The 14,155-nt window shown below is 35.4% G+C and overlaps 1 protein-coding gene and 1 pseudogene across 2 annotated transcripts in view; one reads left to right on the top strand and one right to left on the bottom strand.

Moving 5' to 3' along the window:
- The window catches only part of ERBB4 (erb-b2 receptor tyrosine kinase 4), a 1,231,960-nt gene that overhangs the window by 307,322 nt on the left and 910,483 nt on the right, over positions 1-14,155 (top strand). The gene's annotated exons all lie outside the window — the stretch shown is intronic.
- Positions 34-6,437, bottom strand: LOC309630971 (NADH dehydrogenase [ubiquinone] 1 alpha subcomplex assembly factor 4 pseudogene; annotated as a pseudogene). Its single transcript has one exon. The product of its transcript is annotated as an NADH dehydrogenase [ubiquinone] 1 alpha subcomplex assembly factor 4 pseudogene (transcript).

A 14,155-nucleotide genomic window follows, 5' to 3' on the forward strand; every position in this document is an offset into this window, starting at 1 on the left:
AATCATTCCAAGAATCTTTTCATACATGTGCAGTTCTGCAGGTACCCATATTTTGAGGTTTTTAAAAAGTTATGGATGGAAGAGGGTATAATTTTAAGGGAGTATAATATAAAGCTATTTAAGGAGAACAAACCAGTGTTTATGGGGGGGGGGGATGGGCAAAGTAGGGGAAGGGGATTAAGAAGTACAAACTTCTAGTTATAAAACAAGTCATGGGGATGTAATGTGCAGCATAGGGAATATAGTAACTAATATTGTAATAACTTTGTATGTTGACAGATGGTAATTAGACTTATCATAGTGATCATTTCATAATGTATAAATATATCGGATTACTATGTTGTGCATCTGAAAATAATATGATAAGTCAGTTTTACTTCAAAAAATAAATAAATAATTAAAAAACTAATAAATAAAAAGGAAGCATCTCCCCTGAAATAAGCCTCCAATCTAGTGTGCTTGTAATTTTAATAGACATGGCAGTGCCACTATCTGAGTAGGAATAGTCCCTTTGGAGCAGTTACTGTAATGGGATTATGTAATATGTCCCTTAACTGACTTAGTCAAGGATAGTTTCTTGTTAGGAATAAAGATGGTGAACCCAGGACCAGTGGTTCCAAAGCTCTGGTCCACAAACAAACTGCATTAAAATGACTGAAGGGGTTAAAAACAACAGCAAAAACAACCACCCATTTGCCATCCCCTAAAACTGGAATTCTGACTAAATAGATGTATGGGTGGGCCTCAGAAGCAATGTATTTTTTTAAAGCTACCCAGATTATGTTATTGTCTGGACAAATGTTGGAACTATTACTGAAGGATTTGTTATGACCACCCAGATTCAGGAATTTCAGATTGAATAAGAAATGAATAAGATCATTTACTGGTACTCCAAAATCTAGCAATTAGAACGCATTTTAACCAGATTTTCCCAGGTTATAGCCTGGTGTATGGTAGGCACTAAATTATCTGTTGAATGAATGAGCAAACTTTGAGTATACTTTACTATGATGTACTAAATTTAAGTGTGTGTGTAAGTATACACATGTGTAGTCTATATTTTAACCACCTAACAGGAATCATCTCTGGGGATTGTTAGAATTTCTTTATCTAAGGAAACTGGAGTCATGATCTCATGCTGATCAGTATCCTATTCTATATCCATTTCTTTCTAGACTTATGTCCTCCTCTTCTTTAGTTGTAGAATCCCTGAGAGGGAAAAATAAATAAATAAATAATCACCACCTGCCTTTCAATGGTTTACGTAGCTCCAGAGATTTTTGGCAGGGAGAATTCAAATTTCCTTTTGGATCTTATCACAAAGAAACCCAAATAGACATTCTTTTTATTCACCCATTTTTTAACTTTAAATTGTTCCCCTAAGTGTCAATATCAAAAAGATCACCAATCTTTGGAACTGAGGAGACCATTTGAATTCCAACCCAGAGAAAAATTGAACTCTTTTCATCTTTCTCTGTGTGGATCACAGGAATAATGCCAGAAATCTTAGAAAGGGTCTAAGAATAATAAAATAATAATGAAGGCATTAATGATATTAACTAATTATACAGTTAAAAAAATAAGACAGATAAGATGAATTTAGAATAAGCTGTATTTGGTTTGAAAGAGCAAAGGCAGAGTGGTGGCATGATTTTTGCCTTCAGGCTTATAGAGGCATATTTTCAGAACAATTTAAGTAGTCTCTTCTAGAGAAACAAATTTATACTTACATTTATTAGTTAATTTGTCTTGAAAATGCCTTAGGTAGTTTAAAACTAATTTATATATGGGTAACCTGAGGCAATAGGATGCATGATCGGGTGGGTCTTCTGGAGATGTTCTTTAACACAATATAGACTCATTTGTGCTTAAGTATTGCACTGGTGTTTGTCATTAAGTTTAAGACTGTTATTAGTCAAATAAATGCTTCTTTAGCACTAACTGTAGATAAGTCACTATGCAAAAATGGCAAAAAACACATGAAACGTTAATTCCTGTCTTCGAGAAAGTTTATAAATAACAAAAGGAGAGTTGTATTCAAAAATGTATATTTCTCAGAGAGGGTTAAGATATCACCAGTGGTACATACTACTTTGATTTAGTTTAATAAGGTTATCTCTAACCACAATATATAATGGATAGAAGCTCTAGATTGGGATCTGTTATTTACTTTAAAATATTACAATTTTTCCATCTCTCTGGGTGACACTTTTGTAATCTAAAAAATAAAGGAGTAGGAATAGGTTTTCTCTAAGTTGCTTTCTTACTTCAATAGTTTGTCCTATAGCATGTTCATGTTAGTTTGTGTACAATCTTGGTTTGCAAGATTCCCTTAACTGGAGGATGTCAGTGTTGAGAAATTCTAGGTTCAGCCCACATACGAACTAGTTGTGTGACTGTGGTTGAGTCAATGAAAAGTTGAACCAGTTGCTATACAAGGTCATTTCCACTTTTAAATAGTCTCATAGGTTAAAGGGATGGAAAGCCTAGATCATTAGCAAAAACATACAAGCAGACACATATAGGATCCTGCAAAACTAGGGGTACAGAGATTCTTACCCTTTCTCTACTAGGTAAAGAAGAATACACACACCTACGCACACATTCCTGTGCATATGTCTACCATTAGTTATGGCTATAGATGGCTCATAACCAGAGGCAGCTTATGTGATTAGGTATAAATATGTACATCATTCCCCCCACATTTATAATCATGATTTATGATTTATAATTTATAATCATATAAATTATATGATTATAAATTTATGATTTATAATCATAGGGGTTCTCATCAAATCAGGAGGAAAAAAGGAAGAGAGAGAGGGGCAAGATGGAAGCTTGAAGCCTAACTACCTTTCCATCCCTCCTTTCTCCAAACACTATCCACTGCATCATTTCCTTGGAATATGGGGCACCTGATCCTCAGTTTTGACACCATCCCAGCTCAGTGTCAGGGACTAAGCCCCAACCCAGTCTTCAGGAGAAAGCCCCAAACCACTTGCTCCTTGGAGCAACCACTCACAGAGATAGGAAACCTACTGATACAATGGGGGAAAAACAAACAAACAAACATATACTCTGGCTTAAGATCATTCCACATTCAAATATTGTGTCTACCCCTTTCTAGCTGTTGACCCCATGTGAGTTGCTAAACCTTCCCAAGCTTATGTTTCCTCATGTGAAAAAAAGGAAACTGGTAACTGTGTTTAAGATTGCTTTGAGATGGTAGATAACCTTAATACTTCATTAGGTACTCTCTCACTACCTAATGATAGATAGATACTATCTCCTAGATAGTAGTTGCTTTTATTATGTATCTAAAATTATATATTTGCATGGAAAATAAAATGCATAGACTCATTTATTGTTAAGGGCATATTTATGAATACACATGTATATCCATGGTCCTACCCATTAGGGTAATCACATTTGTTATATAAAAATTTACCCAGTAGTTACTCTTCTAGTTCCTAAGAGTATTTGCTCTTCAAGGAGGATCCTTTAGAGACCATCTAATCTAGTGACTTTCAAATTTTATGTTTTAGAGATAGGATTCCATGGTAGTTATTAAAGAAAAAAAAAATGTAGCTGGTATAGGAGTTAGCGGCAGAGGAGCTGGTGATTAGGGGAGGTTGAGTGGGTGGATCTCCAGATGACCTCACCCACTTTTCAACCAGAATAACTCCAATCATGTATGTTTAGCTTTAAAGTATTTTTTTCTGGAAGTGCTTTTTATTGTTTAAGTCACACCTCCATCACCAAAAGCAACAGAACAACAACCAAAAAAAAAACACATAGATTCAGTCCAGCCCCTCATTGGCATATGAGGACTGAACCCAGCAGGCCTTAAATGACTTGTGGAAGGTCACATAATGGTTGTTAGTGGCCAAACCAGAGATTAAAACCACTTTTTCTGCCCTTTGTTTAATTGTTTGGTTTTGGTTTATTTTTTCCTCCCTTTCTCTTCATTCCCTTCACCTAACTCACTTTTTTGAAAAGTTTTTGAGTTGGAACTTCAGAGGTTGATGTATAGGAAACTGAAGGGGTTTTAAATTAAACCAGTTTTTAGTGTAATATATTTCTGTCATATGCTCTAAAATGTTTACTAAAACATAGGATAAATGTAATGCATTTGTGACTGTAATTTAAAAATTGGTTATTTTGGACAAAAGTCATCAAATGTCATATTCCATCTAGGAAATGCAAGAATAAAAATGGCCATAGGGCTTCCCTGGTGGCACAGTAGTTGAGAATCTGCCTGCCAATGCAGGGGACACGGGTTCGAGCCCTGGTCTGGGAAGATCCCACATGCCACGGAGCAACTAGGCCCGTGAGCCACAACTACTGAGCCTGCGCGTCTGGAGCCTGTGCTCCGCAACAAGAGAGGCCGCGACAGTGAGAGGCCCGCGCACCGCGATGAAGAGTGGCCCCCGCTTGCCACAACTAGAGAAAGCCCTCGCACAGAAACGAAGACCCAACACAGCCAAAAATAAATAAATAAAATTAATTAATAAATACAAAAAAAAAAAAATTAAAAAAAAAAATGGCCATAGTCAACATTAAATATTTTATAAGGAGACAGTTTACAGCTATATTCAGCTACTGTATTAGAATCTCAAACTAAAAGGAAATTAAACTAATTTTTTATGTAAATGAATTGTTTTCATAAGGAAGCACAAGGGAAATTAAGTGTATAATCATGCCTGAAAATCAGAATTTTTCCAGGAAGCAAGTTTCTTGTGTGAATTTCTTGAGGTATTTGGGAATATCACCATGAACCCTCCAAATTTCTTCTATTTTACATATCATGATGTGTGATATCCTCAAAGTTTCAGACATCTGAGGTTTTGAAGAATTAGCAGACTTTTCTGAACCCTCTATTAATGGTGATTATTGTTGTAAACTATTATGACAATGGACTGTATTTTTAAATGATGACCATAACAATATCTCCAGTCTCACATGTTACTCTACAATGTGACCTTATTCTTCACAAACAAGAAGTGAATTCTATTTCCCCTCCTCTTGAATCTAGGAAGGCTGTGACTGCTTTGCCTGATAGACTACACACAAGTAGTAGTGTATGACTTCCAAGGCTGGGTCATAATAGTGATGCAGCTTCCACTGTGTTCACTAAGAGCTTTGAGCCACCATGTTAGAAGTTTGACTATTCTGAGGCCATTATCTTGTGACATGCTAAGCTACATGGAAAGGCCACATGAGGCGCCCCTGGTTGGCAGGCAGTCTTATTCTTTGACTCATTCAACCCCAGACTCCAGCCATGTGATTGAAACCATCTTGGACCCACCAGACCATCCCATCTACCAGAAGAGTACCACTGAGTTTCCTCAATGACTAGAGAAGCAAAGGCATGCCCATTTGAGCCCTGCTCACCTACAGTATTGTGGCATTAATAAAATGAAAAAGTTGTTTTACACCACTAGTTTTTAGGGTCATTTATTTCACAGTAGTGGAAAAAACTATTATAGATTTAGTTAACAAGTATCAATTCATTAGGCCCAACTTGGAGATTGAGGGTTGATTAGAGCAGAAACATAATATCTATATCTTTTATTGGTTTGTTTAAAATTTTTTAATTTTTATTTATTTTATTTTAATTTTATTTTCTTAATTTATATAATTTAATATGCTAAAAATGAGAAAATAAACGGTACGGGGACACAGAGTACATTAAGGAAAAGTAATTTCAAGATTCTCTTCATTTTGATTGTATTGCTTTCTTGCCTTCAGGGGGTAAGATTTTTGACTTCAAAAGTTAGGAAATATTTAAGAAGAGAATTTACATCTTGCTATTTTCTCAGCAGTCCATGTGTCTGGATAAAGTTTATGATTATTGAGAAGTGTCAGTGCCTCTACAATGGAAATTTTGCCTTTGGGAGTGTTCTTAACATTCATCATGTCAGAGTGATGGTCTTCCGGCAACCTGAATTCCTTTGGCTTCTGACGTTTTCCAGCGTCCTTTACTTGCACAGAAGACACGGGATCTTTGGAATCGACATCCACATCTTTTAGTAATGACAGCATTTTGTCATTTTTTCTAGCAATTTCTCCCTTAATTTCTGGATGGCTGCTCATCTGCTCTCCAGGAGGTTCTTGGTGGAGGGGTGCCTGGGAGCGGGGAAGGGCTTCATCCTGCTGATTTCCCATTGCGCCCGGTTCTCTAGGTTGAAATTCCTAATTGCGTGAGTCACTGCAGCCCCCATCTCTTCACAACACGATGCCTGTAAGTTCACACCACACATGTGGTTAAACACTGGCATGGGCAACCTCCAGGATGCACTGGGCTAAAAAATTGTTTTAAATAATAGCTTTCTTGAGGTGTAATGTATATACATACCATAAAACCACCCATTTTAAGTGTACAATACAATGATTTTTAGTAAATTTACTGAGTTGTGTGGAATTAACATCATCTAAAATTAACCCAATTTTAGAACATTCCCTCCCACCCACCCTCAAAAAAAGCCTTACAGAGGAATTTTAGAATATTTTCCCTAAAGAGGTCCCTTGTGCCCAACTGCAGACAGTCCCTCTTCCTACCCCCAAAGCCACTTAAGTTTAACTTTTTTCTGCCTCTGTAGAACTGATGATGTGTCTTTGATCTGGTTTTGGACTCCCAGGGAGTTCAAGTCCAGAAGATCAAGGAAAACGTGTGAATCTGGAGCTTCCTTGAATACTGGGTCTGAGTTATATTCCTGTTAGACTCTGCCTTGTTCTCCAAGAGTCTCTTTAGTTTCTGAGTCCGTAACATAGTTTTTAAGAGCGTGAACCTTGGATTGTCTCAGTTCAAATTGTATTTTCAGCACATATTAGTTGTGTGTCATTGGACAAGTTACTTAACTTCTCTAATTCATAGTTTACTAATTATAAAACGGGAATGATGTTATCTACCACATGAGGCTATTGTGAAGATCAAATTAAATAATGTACTTAAAGTACTTAGAATAGTACCCAGCATGGTAATAACAATAATAGTAGCTGTTATTTAATGACTACTTATCAATTTAGCTGGCACTATACTTTACATGTATTAACTCATTTAATTTTCTCCCAAACTCCATGAATCAAGTGGCATTACTGTTCATAAATGAGAAACTGTGTACCCATGGGCAAATTACTTAAGTTCTGCTTTTCTACTAGAAAGTACCAAAGCTATTAACACCCAATGAATAGTTGTTTTATTTAGCATGGGACTTACTAGGAACTTGTTTGAGTCATAGCTATTAGAATTCCCTCATTTCTCTCTTTGGAGTCTTAAAACCTGTGAATTTTTCTGTCTTCTCGGCCAAACATATCCCAACACACACACACACACACACACACACACACGCACATGCACATGCACACACACACACCACTTCTTTTGGATTCCAAATGTCAATCTTAAACATGGTAGTTTCTTAATAAACACTAACTAAAAGAATGGATGAAAGAACAGATGCATCTGTGTCTTGAGGATGTCTGCAACCAACTTTGGGAAGGGGTAAAAATCAAAGATCAGATGGCTATAGAGGCTCTGGAGATGTCTTTGGTCATGTAAAACATCATTACTCAAGAGATCCCAAAACATAAAAGTCAGTGTAATCTCAGACATTCTGTCTACTTTAGTGACGCAAGAATGTTTTAAAGAGTTTTTGTGACAGCATATGGAAGTACTTTTTTTTTTTAAGTTAAGGAGCCTAATCACTTAATCATTGTAAGCAATTCACCAAATATTTGGTCAAGAGAAAGAAAAACATTTAAATTACTATATCTGATGAGCATATTTTTGATGTGTGTTATAAAACTTGTGTATGCTTGAAGACAAAGGACTTTAGAACCCTCCTTTAGCTTTAAAATGTATTATATTTCAGAATGATTTGTCAGATAAAGATAACAGTGATCTTAATACCAATGCAAGATGATAAATATGATTTAAAAGTAAGAATCATAGTATACATACTATGTATACGTAGTTTACATATAAACTTTTGCTTTTTGACCTGGAATATTTTATGGACATATTTCTTCATCAGTATTTGTCATAAAATGCATACAAGCAACTATTTTGGATACTAAAAACATCCTAATTTGGGGTCCATAGTCCCTGGATTATATTATCGTAGGTAAAGCCAGTAAGATATTAATATTTAAAAGCTTTCAGTTCTTCTGTTCTCTTCAAGAGTCTCTCAGAGACTCTTATTTATCACCTTGTGTAAGATATACAGGCAGAACTCTTCATCTGGCATGTCATTATTGCCAGATAATTAGGCTGATGAGATCATGGACAAACAATTTTATTTGGAAAATAATAGGGAAAATATTTCTTATAAATATTTGTCAATATCTATCTCCCAAAGAAATGTGTGCTTTTAGTTAGTGATGATACTTTGTTTCACACTTTTATCTCTGTGCTGCATTTTAACTCAGTTTTGGTAACATGGCTTTTGCTTACAACCTCTCCTAAGCAGCTAGTCATAGAACTTTAATACACAGGAATGATAAATTATAAAAACACATTTGCTGCTAACTCTCTGATAAACTTAGCAACAAAGAAGCAGCTGGTACTTTATTGCCTATAACTTCCTACGTATTTCCCCAAAGTTCCAGCTAAACAAGAATACAGTTGTGTTTTATTTTCTTCTAATTAAGTTGAAGAGAAAAACAGAGTCAGGGATTGATGGCTTTCAGATTTAAAGCATTTCTGTTATAATTGTCAGGCAATCAATTAAACAATTTCTGAAGGATTTAATCTTTTTTTTTTATTGTTATGTTTCTTATTTCCTTCAGTTTTATCCTTCTAAAAGGAAAGGTTTTTTTTTTTCTTTCTTTACTTTTCAGAGAGAGAATTCATCAACTATAGGAATGAGCAAGACAAATAGATCAGCGGCAAATTTTAAATATAGTCCATATGAGATTGTTTTCCAGATGTAGAATCTACAAATCTCTTTTTATGAACTATCTTTATATTCATTTACTCTACCAAGAATCACTACAGGTTAAGGGCTCTAAGGGATTAAACAGGAGAAAGTACATTAAGAATGATTAACATGTCTCCTTCCAAAGTGAATAAAGTTTTTAACATGGAATAGCTATTCATGAATCATTCATTATTTACTTTCAGTAATTTTGGAACTAAATTGGTCTAAGTGCTGCAGATGTTATTATTACATTATTCTAAAGATTGGGGCCTAAGATGGGCTTTTGGTGTGCTAGTACAATTTTGCTTTTTAGATTGGTAGTGGTTACATAGGTGTGGTCACTCTGTGTTTATTCATTAAGCTGTACAATTATTATTTGCATACTTTTCTGGATGAATGTTATACCAGAACTTCAGAGGGAAAAAGAATTCCTGAGCCATGACTGAATGTTAAAGATTGGACACCTCCTCAAGTTGTCAAAGATCATCTTCCAGAATTTTGTAAAAATGAATGCAATATTCCTCATCCCATCACATGCAAATAATTAATATTACCTCAGAAAACCTGATATAAACATTATTTGCTATTGCTCTTTTATGAAGAATTCTATACTAATCTCATAGCAAGGAAATAGAGTAAAATTCTAGTTATAGGATTCAGAAAAATGTAAGCAGGATCCACCTACTTTTTTTCCATTCATGTCTTCTAAAACTGTATTCTGGTGTTCATTAATTCACAAAAAAATGTACAATGCCTATTATGTGGCAGACACAGTTCTGTGAATGCAATAATATAATGAATTAAACAAAGGAAAAAAAAAAAAAAACCTCTGCCCTTAAGCTGTTCAAGTTTTTCTTTTAATACTGATGTTAATCACTATGATTGAGTTAAGTGATAAAGCTCTTTGTACATTAGATGTTTTGAGAGTGAGGGCCTGATGGACTAGTCCTGCTTGGTTTAGTCTGAGACATCATCACCAAGCAAATGATATCTGAACTGAGACTTCAAGCATGTGTAGGTAAAGTTTATTATTTGCTATAACAGGAAGTTCAGAGTATGGCAGGTTATTTTTCCGCAGGCTTAACAATATTATCAGCCATTCACAGTGCTGGCTTCATCTTAGGTCTGGTTACCCTTGTCCTCATGAGACAGCTGCCAAAAGCAACTATGGAAGCATACTTCTTTTTCATGTCCAGCAGGAGAGGGAAAAAAGTTACAATTCACTAATTCATTGAGGAGTGTCATACGCTTTTAGGCTTAGGTCATTCTGGAGATTCATATGGGTTAAGGCATACTTGAACATTTCAGAATTTGTGATGAAGGTACAAGTAAGGTGTGAGGTATGTGAGGGGTTGACTCCTGACCAGGCAACCAAGAACTTCTGCCACAATGGGGATCTTAAACAGGGTAGTCAATGAATAGGCCTAAGAAAGGCAATGGTTTCCTGAAATTTTATTGACATTTAAAAAATCTGTGCATATATTCATTTTTCCGGGGAAAGGGAGAAAATCTTTCAGTATATTTTCTATGTGGTACATGACTCTAAAAAATAATTAATGCTCCAAAAAAATGATGCTCAGAATAATCATGATAATCTCTCACAACACTTTTACCTTATAAAGACTGCCTTATTTTATGCTAATGGTGTTTCTGGTAGGCTAGCATCGCCTACATTGTCATTATCATCATCATCAATATCATCATCATCATCACCAATATCATCATCATCATGCTATACTATTACACTTTGAGTGGTGAAGTGAGTTCCCCAAGGCCACACAGCTGATGACTGCTGGGTTTATTAGGAATTATCACTCACTATTGAATGATTTTTCTTTGCGGCTTGCCTTGGTAGAGAGCAGAGAAAGAACAATAAACATGACAGTCTCAACCCATTTCCTACACTACCTTTCCTAATTCAGATGCTTTTTAAGATACTATAGCAAAGTTCCTAAAATAGTCTTTGCTTTAACTCTTAGATAAAAATCAGAGTTAGAAAAATAATTTTCATCAAAAGCATCTGGATGATGCCTAATTTGGAGAATATAAAAGTATGATTAAAATTATTAAATGAGTAAAAACACAGCACATGGATCTATATGTAATCATTTAGTCAAAAGAGGGCCTTTTGGTGGTGGAATGATTAAAATGCAATAATGAAAGTATTTAAGTAGTTTCTAATATGGAAATATGTAGAAAGCAATTCTTACACTTGTGTTCATTGGATAATTATTTCTAGGCTATAAAAGATTACTCTATCTCAAGTAGAAAAATTAGAATTGTTTATTTTAAATGTGAGTTAACAATCCAATTTTTATTCAGTCAAGCAATCAGCTCCCTATTTTTTTTAAAGTACTTACTTCAAGGTTGATATTATTTCTTTTTTCAGCAAGGCAGAATAACATTTAACAGAGATGTTAGCAAGCAGCTCGTTCAGTTTACCACATGTATAGAAAGTGATACCCTTTCTAGTGCTACATGTCCAAGTGTTTGTACTGAATGCTTCCATAATGTCAATAATGATCCACTATTCAAAATTAGATGTAGCCCCGATTTCTCAAATGCTTGAGTGATCATTTTCTTTAGTAATTGAGTTCCTCATAGAATTCCACTGCTTGATTACTTGCTCAGTAATCTAAGCATATTAATTTGAAAAGCTCCATAAGCGTGTGGCCAGGATAATGGCAGTGAAGTAATTGCAAGGAAATCTTTTACCACAGACTTATTTTCATCTAATAAACTCTTTCCTGATGGTTAACCGGCATGCAGTGAATGTGATATGAGTTCTAAAATGTATGTGCATTAATGTATCTGTTGAGATGGTTAAAGATTAGATATTCTAGAAGGCGCTTAATAAGCACTTTAAAAAGATGTTTTTAAAATAGTGTGTGTGTGTGTGTGTGTGTGTGTGTGTGTGTGTGTGTGTGTGTTTATTAGGAGATATGGATTTTAAGAGGAAGACAAGGTCACTGAAATTATGCTAGATGCCTTTCCTATGTTGTCACAGGTAATCCTCACATTAACACTGTATAAGAATCTACTATCCCTGTTATGCATATAAGGAAAAGGGAACTCAGATTGGTGAGGTTATTTGTCCAAAGTCACAAGTCTAGACCACAAGTCAGTTCTGCCTGATTCTAAACCAGTCCATTCTTCAGTTCCTGCCTCATCACAAAAGGTTAACTATAATTTTAGAGGTATATTCTAGCACTTTACACTAAGTATAAGGGCTCAAGTTTCAAAGCCCCGAGTTATATTAGATAATGCCTCCTAAATGGAAAGGAGGACCATAAATGTTGAATCTATTCTGGGGCACTTATAAACGAGCATTGTACAAAAATATCGTATTATTATATTTACTAGTTTGTTGTATCTTTTTTTTTTTTTTAATTTTTATTTATTTATTTATTTTTGACTGTGTTGGGTCTTCGTTTCTGTGCGAGGGCTTTCTCCAGTTGCGGCAAGCGGGGGCCACTCTTCATCGCGGTGCGCGGGCCTCTCATTATCGCAGCCTCTCTTGTTGCGGAGCACAGGCTCCAGACGCGCAGGCTCAGTAGTTGTGGCTCACAGGCCTAGTTGCTCCGTGGCATGTGGGATCCTCCCAGACCAGGGCTCGAACCCGTGTCCCCTGCATTGGCAGGCAGATTCTCAACCACTGCGCCACCACGGAAGCCCTGTTGTATCTTTTAGATGCCACATATAAGTGATATCATACAGTATTTATCTTTCTCTGTCTGACATTTCAATTAACATAATGCCTTCCAGTAGGGAGAGGGAAGAGGGGAAGGGTAATATAGGGGAAGGGGATTAAGAGGTACAAACTATTAGGTATAAAATAATCTACAAAACCGATAGCTAGTGGGAAGCAGCCACATAGCACAGGGAGATCAGCTCGGTGCTTTGTGACCACCTAGAGCTGTGGGATAGGGAGGGTGGGAGGGAGGGAGATGCAAGAGGGAAGAGATATGGGGATATATGTATATGTATAGCTGATTCACTTTGTTATAAAGCAGAAACTAACACACCATTTTAAAGCAATTATACTCCAATAAAGATGTTAGAAAAAAAAAAGCTGCAAGGGTATATTGTACAACACAGGGAATATATTCAATGTTTTATAATAACTACAAATGGAGTATAACCTTTAAAAACTGTGAATCACTATATTGTAACCTATAAGTTGTATAATATTGTACATCAAATATACTTCAATAAAAAATTGCATTATATTTCAACTGTCAACCACAAGAAGGCAGAACTCCATATTTGTATCTATTTTTATAACAAGTACAAAGTCAGCTGACTATAAGCATTTTAGAGAAGTGATGAAGAATAGATTTCTTGGTTGGTATTCTATGAATGATAACACCAACAAATCTAATTCACTGTGAATAATTCCAAAGGCATTTCTAATACCTAATTATGCTTGAAAGATCCTGAAATTTAAGCCAAGCTGTTAGCAAGAACACAGCTTTTGTTGTTTTTATTCTAAATTCTGTCCTATAAGCAGTTCAGTACCTTAAATTTCATTAGATTCTGATTAAGTGAAGCCCTTATCAACTTCTATAGAAACAGATTTATTTGGTAGGCATTTGCTTGACTTTATTACCTTAATTTGTAGCTCCTCGATTAATCTATTAATTAATTTAGTGGCTGTTTACTTCAAACACAAGGCCTTAATATGTCAAATCATACAGTAGTAAAACATAAAACATTGTGATAAAATAGCACATGCATAGTATCAATAAAAGAGCACATGTTTGTAGTAGCCCACAGACTTTATGAAACGTGGATTACCGTATCAGTCTATATTATATTCTAATTATCTCATATTAAAATTCTATAATGGGAATTTTTGATATAGCTTCTGGTAACAGGGCCTATTGCTGCCTTTCATATCTGGGTTTAAAAATACAAATACAAATACAAAAAAAACCAAAATGAGTTTTTCATTTTATTTTGTTTTGTTACAGAGCAAGATTTTGGAGATAATAATAATAATAATAATTATTATTATTATAGTAATGTATTGGCACTGCACTGTACAATTTTCACATCACTTTATGGTAATCATTGTATTTGATTCCCACAATGGCACAGGTTATATAGGGCAGGTAATCGTCATCTACCTGTGACTAAAAAGGAACCCCCAGCCCCCCACCCCTGCCCAGGGCTGGCAAAAGGTCGAAGAGAAAAAAGAATCAGGCCTAAGAAGGATAATGACTTCTTTGCTT

The sequence above is a fragment of the Balaenoptera borealis genome (genome assembly GCF_965194805.1).
Source record: "Balaenoptera borealis genome assembly, chromosome: 6".
Taxonomy (NCBI): Eukaryota; Metazoa; Chordata; class Mammalia; order Artiodactyla; family Balaenopteridae; genus Balaenoptera; species Balaenoptera borealis.